The 9,486-nt window shown below is 41.4% G+C and overlaps 1 protein-coding gene across 1 annotated transcript in view; it reads left to right on the top strand.

Annotated features, from left to right (window-relative positions):
- PIK3AP1 (phosphoinositide-3-kinase adaptor protein 1) overlaps positions 1-9,486 on the top strand; it is a 41,513-nt gene that overhangs the window by 2,397 nt on the left and 29,630 nt on the right. Inside the window, exon 2 of the mRNA XM_017725930.1 lies at positions 5,589-6,005. The gene's annotated coding sequence lies outside the window, so the exon portion shown is untranslated. The remainder of the gene's footprint in view (positions 1-5,588; positions 6,006-9,486) is intronic.

Raw genomic sequence — 9,486 nt, 5'->3', positions numbered from 1 at the left:
CGGGCCGGGGCTCTCCGCAGCTGCCCCGCGCCGAGGTGCCGGTAAGCGGAGCGTAGCGGAGCCCTGCCCGCTCCTCCTGCGGGGCGGTGCCGCCGCGCGGCTGTGCGCGCCCCTGGCGCTCCGCTGCTGGGGAAAGGGGAAGGGGGATCCGCTCTCCGAGTTTAGGGAACCCTGGCGCTCTTCAGAGCAACGGTGGCTCCTTTGTTCGTAGCCGGGCTGCAGCGCTTTCCAGCTTGCCTTGCCTCACTTGTTTGGAGCTCAGGGCAGCTGCCGGCAGAGCTCTCCTGCGTCTTAAATGCACTTCGGCTTGGCAGATCAGCGAGCTCTGAGGGAGGGTGTTCTGTAGAGTAATTTGCCCATATCCGCCTTAACCACTTGCATGTTTTTCTGTGATGTTTTATAAAGAAGTCAGTTCTTCCTAAATACGACTTTATACTTCAGCACCACTTCCTTTTGGGGGCATGACTTGGTGCCCCTTGCCAGAGTGGCACAGGATCACAAGTTGAGCTAGTTTGCCGTAACTGAAAATGTTTTAGCTAACATATGTGCAGGTTAAACTACCTAGACTAGAGCTGCAAATCAAGGGGAGAGAGGTTGAGACTGTATTGTGTAAGTCTTCCTAATGACCAATTTTCAAGTTCCTCTACTTGCAGAGAAGTGTATGGGTTTTATCTAAAAAAGGAAAAAACGTGCCATTCTCAGGGTGTGAAGTAACATTTGCGTTTCATTGACGCGTATCTCCTTGTGATGTAAAAATAAGCTAAACGGAGGCCTCGGGAGACTTGTGGGCAAAACTACTTTTCTCCTTATAAACAGAAGGTGATTTCACAGAGACCCTTAAAAATAGAACAACTTTACATTAACGTATCGTAATGCAAATCTCTTGTTCCTCTCTGTGAAGTTTGGTTTGCAGAAATTTTATCTACTTTGATTCTGCTATTTCCTCTTGCTTCTTTGCAGCATTTTATTTAAAGTGAAGGTTTTCTATTCCAGTCGAGGTAAGAAGTCTCACTAGAATGTTGATAATTATTGCATGTGATCACTATTACTTTGCATCCCATGAATGTAGAGAATGTGTTTATTTCATCATACATCACTTAAATACGTACACTTCAGATACTGAAATGTGGAAGGTGCTGAGGACTTCTCTTAGTGGCCCACCAGCAGTTTCTATCACCTTCTGGAAGTGCTCTCTCTTTTAAGAATTTATTAAGACACATTGAGTTGGGTTTCCTTTATACTATAGACAGTTGTCTTTCATGAAGTGTGAATTCCCATCTATCAAGGATTGGTTTTTTGGACAGCAATATTTCTGTATCCTCCATAGATATGAATCCCAAAACACACTGGAACAGGTTATGTAATGTCTTTCTTATGAAGTCAGAATTGGAGGTGGATTTTTTCTAGCAGATGAAAATAAATTGCTTGCCACTGTGTATGATCATCTGAGTGGGAGTAAAGGATTTAGTCTCAGTTTTTCACCTGGTCTGTGGACAATGAGGAGTCATGATCTACTTATGAGAGGTATGTGAAAGATGACACAGAAAAGCTGTGTATTATTAGAGGCCCTGAATATTCCTTATGGGACCCACAAGTATAATGGAAAACTTCATGATCTGTAAATTGAAAAAGGGTCAAACCTTTTGGCTTATGGAATGAAATAATAGATAATAACAGTTGATAATGTAAGATGTAGTCTTACCCAGAGCTAACATGCCAACTTCCCACAGTATTCTGTAGCTATTTTAGTGCTAATCAGAACCTTATGATCGGCCATAAACCACTATTGCGTGTTTGCTCTGAACTTGAAGATCATCACCTTACTACTTGCAGACGTAGTTTGGAGATGAGCCTGATTTGTTTGCTTCTTAGAGAGGGACTGTGAAGACATGACATGGTCATGCATACTTCTATTCTCTTGCCATGAGCGTAGGTGATTTTTATTGAATTGTTTCATCCTCTTCCATTCTGTGTGCAGTTTGTAAGCTAGGGAAAGCTTTGTATCATGTTGTTTGTGCTGTTTAATCTGTGGGGCTTGCACTTCAATTGTAGGTCTTGCCATTTCTGCGGTACTGGTTTGTAATCTCATCAGTTTGTTATCGTTCCTGTATAACGAAGTGTGCAGCTAAACACTGAAGAGGCAGTTACAGCTGTAAAGCAGTCCAAAGGTTATGGTTTATCAATGCAAACTGCAACAGAATTGCACCTTCATGATTTTCCATGAAATAAATAAACATGCCCTGCATTACTGTTAGTGCTGACATTTTGTAAACAGAGGCAAAAGTATTTTTAATACTCTAAGGAATCCAGTTACAAGGTATTGTTAAAATTTAAACTAGATCCCACCTGAAAGTGGGAAAGATAGTCTTGTGCCAGCCAACCATTTTTCTTCATCTTGCTATTGTATATAGTGTTCATATATTTCTTCCTTTAATTGAAGACTTCATTGTGTTTATTTTTCCAAAATGAACCTGTCAAAAGCATTGTTAAAGCGTTCATCTAAGGGCAGGGTTTAAGGAAATAAAATATTTGGTGTTCACCAAAGGATTTCCCTGTATGTATACAACAGGCAGAGTATACATCGTGTTTTGAACTGTGCTCTGTGAGTTTTTCTGATGTGTGAAGAATTGTGAAAAACCTCCCTGAAATGTTCTGTATTCCATTTATTACACTTTTCCCTGAGGACTGGGCAGTAGTTGGTGCTGCAAAAGGAGCTATTTGGTTAGACAAATAATAGCGTCATCCAGGAAGGATAGTCCTGTGTCATCCTTCTTTTAAAAGAGAATGTTGCAATTGAAGTTGTTTCTAGATTTTTCTGGGTTTTTTTGGAAACGGTCCTAATGCTGACTTAAGCTTATTTAGCTCTGCAAGACCCACTTCCAGTATTTTTGCTTATGAACATAGAGCATTACTTTAGCTCTACAAGTGGAGTCAGTAGTTTTATTTCCCGGTTCTCGTTTTAGGGGCATTGTTCCTTGGTTTCTTGTATACGTGTAAAAGGCTGTAGGAGCTGAGGTAAGAAGGCCTGAGGAGAGCTGGCACAGCTCTGTTAAGGGGAATGGTGCTCTTGTAGAGCAGTGCTAGCTAGGAAATCAATACCTTTCCTAAACACTAGTTGAAGTTTCTTCCTGCTGGATGCAAAGGTTGCATTGCTCTGGCAGGAAACTTGGAGTAAGTCTGTCAAGTTTGCATCCTTTATCTACATATTGGAGAAGGAAGGGATTCCTGGATACTTAGTGCCCCTGCAGTGCAGTGCATGTTTAAATTCAATGGGTCTTCCACCCTGTCTCTGAGCACAGCTGCTTCCTTTAATTGAAAGGCTGGAGAAGGGCCTGTTGTCTCACAGGTATAGCTGTGGAAGCTCTGTGCTTCTTAAAAGTGAATGATAGGATTAGGTGTTCCATTTTACAGAATGTTAAAATACCCAGGAGGCCACTACTGATTTTTTCCAGAGGCTGGAGGTGGGACTGCTGCCAGAGAGCGCCAGGGTAGGACTTCAGGAGCTTTGGGCACACCTCAGAGAGTCATTGTGTGGTCTCCCCATCTGTTGAGGTTGGGCTCAGTGGGCCATGGTGCAGTGCATGGGCTCCATTCTCAGCAGACAATTGTGCTGTCCTTTCCCACTGTACTGCATGTAAATCAGTACAGGCCAGTGGAAGCAGAAGTCTGTGGTACATCTTTTCTAGAATAAAACTTGAATTCTGCTGTGTTTTCATGTTTTTGCTCATGTGATTCTGTTGTCTTTGCCAGGTGGTGGTCAGCCACCATCAGTGATATTTTGGCAATAGTGGTGTGCTCGCTGGTGTGAAAGCCACCATCTTTCACAGCAGTTCTGCACTCTCAGGATTTGAGTCCTGAGGACTCTGCTTTATGAATTTGTTGGACCGTCTCCTTTGGGAACGCTGTCTCCTACAAGCCTCCATCTGGGGTTCAGGAGCTGTATTCCCTCACAAATATGCAGCTGTCCTAGTGAATATGTCAGCACTGTACTGTCCATGTTCTCCATAGCTAGGATATCATCCTTTCACTGCTAGAGACTTCCTTGTTTATGCAGGTAACTAACACTACTGGTCGAGCACCGAGAACATCTCCATTCTTTACTTCTCTACTGTATCACTTCTGCTAAACTATAGTTTAATGCTGCTAACTGTATAGTTTAAGGCTGCGGTCCCTCAGCCTAGACATTGTTTCAGCCTTAATTTCTTAATGAAGGTTCTGATGAAGGTGGTAGAACAAAGTCTTCAGAGGCCGTGCAATTTTGGTTGAATTTTTCTAAGGTGACTGCAAAACTGTCATCTTCAGTTCTGCTAAATTGACTCTGCAGATCCTCCTTTTGGATGCCAAATTTTAGGTATTGTTCTCGGCTTTAATTGGAAAAATTTGCTTGCTTCATGATGGAGATGGGTTGAAAATGTTGACATTTCTAAAGAGTCAAACTGGAATTAGAAGAAGACAATTTGTTAACAAGATTTGAAATGCTCAGCTCTGAAATTTAGCATGGGACCTGAGCTGTAAACCTCAATTTTGGGTAAACTTCTTCACAGGTAAATGGAAAAAATAAATTTAGACTTAAAAGTTTCCTTGAGATTGGTGGGAGAGCACTGCATCATATCATACTGGTTAAATTTGCATCTGCTCTTCTTAGCAAGCTGGTAACATTTCTAAGTGCTTTTGCTCCAGCGCACAGAAATGCATGAATCTGTAAGTAGAAGCTGTCTCTAGAGAATTACAGAAGAGGTCAACTTTGATGAGCATATTTTGGTCTGTGTTATGGCCACCACTATTGTATTAGTTCTTTCCCTCTGAAGAGTGTTTGTCATTCCAAAATTGTTGGGAAAACTTTCTGTGACAGTTTTGAGGAAGGACTCTAGCATGGCTTTGCGAAATGTCTGAAGCCTGAAAGACAGAGTGGCTGTGCTGTGAGCACTGGGGCTGATGTTCCCTTAGTTGCATGCATAACTTTGCAGGCAGTTTGCTTTCTGCTGCAATGAGAGCAAATACCTAACACCACGGGGGGCCATAGTGACTTCCTGTAAGTATTGTGTGACCTCATTTAAATAAAGGACTTTGTTATTTTTGGTGTGCTGTTTGGTGTATGCTCCACTTGGGCATGTAATGATCTGCAGTTGTGTTGCAGAGATCCTATAATTGCCTAAAATTATTGTAACTTTGTGTGAAGGTGAACTCCCCTTTTCAAGCTAGTTTGCTTTGTAGGTCTGGTTTTTGTGGCTTTTTTTTTCCTATCAGAATGCTTTAAATCTGTAAATCTATGTATAGTTTGTTTCACTTGAAACTACATAGGAAGTGCTCTTCTTTGTATAAAGCATTTCTCTTTATATATAAAGAATGAAAAAACTACTTAAATTTAGTGCAGTAGATGCAAGTAGGAGTTCATTCACCCTTAGAATTGCTTTGTGGCTCAAAACAAACACCTCTCTTTGGATAGAACTACTGTTCTTTTGAAATCCTTTGTAGTTTCTGACAGGAATTATAGGGACAGTGCTCTGGGGTTTTTTGTTGCAAAGCTGTGGGTCAGTTCATGGTTTAAATTTAATCCTTTTCCCTGTGATCATCTTGCACCTGTACAGGAACCCCTGGAGAATATGATGTACTGATTGTGTATGCAAGTGACGCCACTGAATGGTGTCAGTACCTCCAGAACCTCTTCCTCTTTACTCGGCACATTCGAAAGCATCGGATTCTGAGCTACCAGCTGGAAGACAACTCCACCATCTCCCACCAGGAGCTGGACCTGTTCAGCCGAAGTCGGAGTATCATCCTTTTGCTTTCTGCTGAGCTGGTGCAGAGTTTTTATGTCCCTCACATCCTGCAGAGCCTTCAGGAAGCTTTATGGCCCCCGTGCAAAGTAGTCAAGCTGTTCTGTGGTGTTACAGACTGTGACGACTATTTGACCTTTTTCAAGGACTGGTCTCAGTGGCAAGAACTCACAAATGATGATGAGCCTGATGCTTACCTTGCAGCTGTCGAGAAGGCTATTTCAGAAGGTAAGACCATAGCGAGGAGTTTCTGGTTGGAGGAGGGAGATACATGATACTGTTTATTCTTATTTTAACACTGGTAATGTGCTTTACTTAAAGAGCAAACTAAAGCAAATTGTCCAAACCTTGTAAACTATAAAGTTGCATAGGCAAATTTTTCTATGCCTGGTCAGTTGGTCCCTAATTCAGGAGAGATTACCAGCGACTCACAGAGAACTTCTGAATTTGAGGTTGTCTTGGATGCCGGGTTTTGACAGCAAATTGAAAATGAAAACTTTTTACATTTAAAATTCTGCCTGTAAATATTGTACTCTGCAGTTTATTGACCCCAATCAATGGAAAATTGTCTTTTAATTATTTAGTTTAAGGAAAAGAATTATCTTTTTCTTCAGACTTGTTTCTGTCATATCAGAACCAAAATAAGGTCTAATATGTATTCTCTAGCACTGGACCTAAAATCAAGGATGCAACCATACTGGCAACAGATCACTTTTCTACCTATGATGACAAGGCAGAGATTAATTAAAGAATTGCACTGATGGCCTTAAAAATAACCTAACCAGTCTGAAAGTGATACCTTGTAATCGCAGAGGACTTACTAGCACAGAAGTATTAATGGCTGGAGACTACACAAGCCCAGTGTCCTGAGTTTTAATTGATTCCAAACTTCCCTAAACTTCAGAAGAGTGTGTAGAATTCCTTTTGTATAGTTTCTGTTGAAATGAAGGTGGAGAGCTCTGGGCAGTCATGCTGGTCCAGGTATTTTTATGACATTGCCATAGGTAGGGTTATAGTATTCTTTGTCAGCCTCAGCAAGACTGAAATCCTGTGTTTGCAACTTGGTTTAAGATTTATCTCTATTCTGTGGCATAAATGAGGCAGTGTGTCTAGTGTTGTGTGCATAAAGATGCCTTATACCAGGATAACAACTTCAGTAATCATGATGACAAATTTGTCACAGGAAAAATAAATTTTAAAAGTCATGATCTTGGCTGAAACAATTCCCCTGAAAAAGATTATGTAGGGATTATGCTGAAGGTGTCATTCTGAGGTAACCAGGTCACAAAAGGTATTTGTTAGTATGTTTTAAAAATCTTCATAAGCTGAAGTTTGCATCTCCTTTTCATGTACCTCTAAAGCATCTTGTTTTCCCAATGCTAGAGCTAAACCAAACCTAGAGCTAAAGTAGTCTGGCTCCTTTGCTTTCAATCTGGAAGAAGACAGAAAACAGTGGCTGAACTTTTATACTCTGAAAAATAAAACTGAACGGAGACTAAATTAGCCTGTCTGACACTTTCTGTCAAAAGCAGGATTTAGTTACTGTTTTCCTCCAAACTTGGGTCTAGAACACGGAACCAATATTTTATTGATTTTTAGTATGCTGTTCAAAATTGGGGAGATTTAATAGTGTTAGTGGCATTACTAAACGTACCTGAGGACTGTCAGAGTTATTTTAGGCCAGACTAGGGTAAATTCTAGTGTAGTTGGAGAGTATGTGAGAATACAAAGGAAAGTTGATTCTGATGTCTTTCCCCAGAGGCAGCTCTTGCCTTCAGTCTTGCTGCATTCTGAGCAGCAATTTAGTGGGCTGCCTGGCTCTTTAGTTGGCTTGCTGCCAGACATCTACTGCAAAACTTCTTAGGGTAAGGCTCTAGAGTCTGACTTCTCACAGCTGGATGTAAAGTCCTTTTCCATCTGTGCTGCAAGTTAGCATGTGCTGAAACAAACTGTGCTTTGGCTTTATGTAGATGGTGTTTTGAAAGGAGTTTGTGCTTTGGATTTTTGTTGCTGTTTCTACATTACAAAAAAAATCAACTTATTTTCTGTTTTCTCACTTTAATAAGCATAAATTGATCTCAAACTCCATTGTATCTAGAAAACACTTGACTGAAAGAAAAAATTTAAAAACTAAGCTCATTTGCTGTGGAGTCTGCTGTAGCATGTTCCAGATAGTTTGGTATGCAAAGATGCAGAATTTCTGGACTTCTGTTACTGTAATGGCAGTCATAGCTGATGTGGCTGTCACTTGCATGCCATGTCAGGCTTTTGGTTTGTGCACATCAGAGCAGTTGCAAAGATGAGCCATGTGCTGTCACTGTGATTCTTGTGAAGGAAGAACCTGTTTAAGATGGGCTGCTTTCATGGCCAAAGTATTTGGATGAATGTATCAGATCCTACTTCTGCATGGGGAAAAAATGACTCTGTGACCTCTATTGTGTGATTCTACACAAGTTTTGTGAATGGCCTCAAATGCAAATGTTCTGATTTTTCCCCTGAAGACAGCCCCAGGTGCACATAGTTCCTTTTTTGGGTGAAACTGTGAAAACTTTCTTCTTGACTGGTAAAAAAAAACCCTGCTGTATGGTTTGGTTGCAGCATGAGTGACTTAAAGTATTTGTGACAACAGACCTCTCCCACTGAGAAATACAGCCTCTGCTCTGGTCTTAGTTAAGTCAGAAGTTAAGTTTTCCTGATTAAGGCAGCCCTTAATTTTTACAGCACTTAGCAGAGAAAGTTCGTGACCATATTTGAGTTGGTTTGGGTCTGGGTGTCTTCCTCTGGGAAGTAATTGTCTTCGCATGCACTCACCTGTACTTCTAACAGCAGTGTCAGTACACACTGAAAAACTAGGCCTGATGCTAAAATGACTCAGCTTCAGTTCCTAATTGCTGAATCCTGAGCTAGTGAGGCAAATGGTACAGGATGCAGTCAGGGCAAATTCTTCTCCAGAGGCTGCACACTGGCCCTGTGCAGGCTGTGCTGTTCCCTCTAGCACAGCTGTTGGCTGCGGTTTGGTTAGGGCATCATGGGAACATGACACCCCCAGACATCACATGCTGAAACCTATTTTAATTTTTATTAGTTTAGTATGAATTCAGAAATGAGAAACACTCAGCCTTCTTGAAAACTGTGTGCTGATGCTAACTCTTGCTCTCTTGTAGATGGGGTATTTTTACTTCTTAAGTTTCTCAACTCTGGCAAACTACAGAGCACATAAAGGTTTGCGTTTGCAGGTACTCCTGTTATCTGTGGGGAAATTTTTCAGACTATGCAATAACTGTGCTAAGGGGATGGAAATCACAGAATTATTAAGGCTGGAAAAGATCTTCAAGATGGAGTCCACCTACTAACCTAACACTGCTAAGCCTACCACTAAACCATGTCTTTCAATACCACATCTACATGTTTTTTTGAACAGTTGCAGGGATGGTGATCCCACCACTTGCCTGGGCAGCCTGTTCTGATGCTTGACCACCCTTTCAGTGAAGAAATTTGTCATAGTATCCAATCTAAGCCTCCCCTGAAGCAACTTGAGGCTCTTTCATCTTGTCCCATTGCATGTTGCCTGGGAGAAGAGATCAACCCCCACTAGTCTACAGCCTCTCTCAGGTAGTTGTAGAAAGCAGTAAGTTCCCCCCTGAGTCTCATATTCTCTACATTAAACAATCTTGCTCAGGATGTCTCTGTACACACCAGCTCAGGTTCA

Source organism: Corvus brachyrhynchos, unplaced genomic scaffold (assembly GCF_000691975.1).
Source record: "Corvus brachyrhynchos isolate BGI_N302 unplaced genomic scaffold, ASM69197v1 scaffold61, whole genome shotgun sequence".
Classification (NCBI taxonomy): Eukaryota; Metazoa; Chordata; class Aves; order Passeriformes; family Corvidae; genus Corvus; species Corvus brachyrhynchos.
The sequence above is the reverse complement of the archived record's forward strand: the minus strand, read 5'-3'. Positions and strand labels throughout refer to the sequence as shown.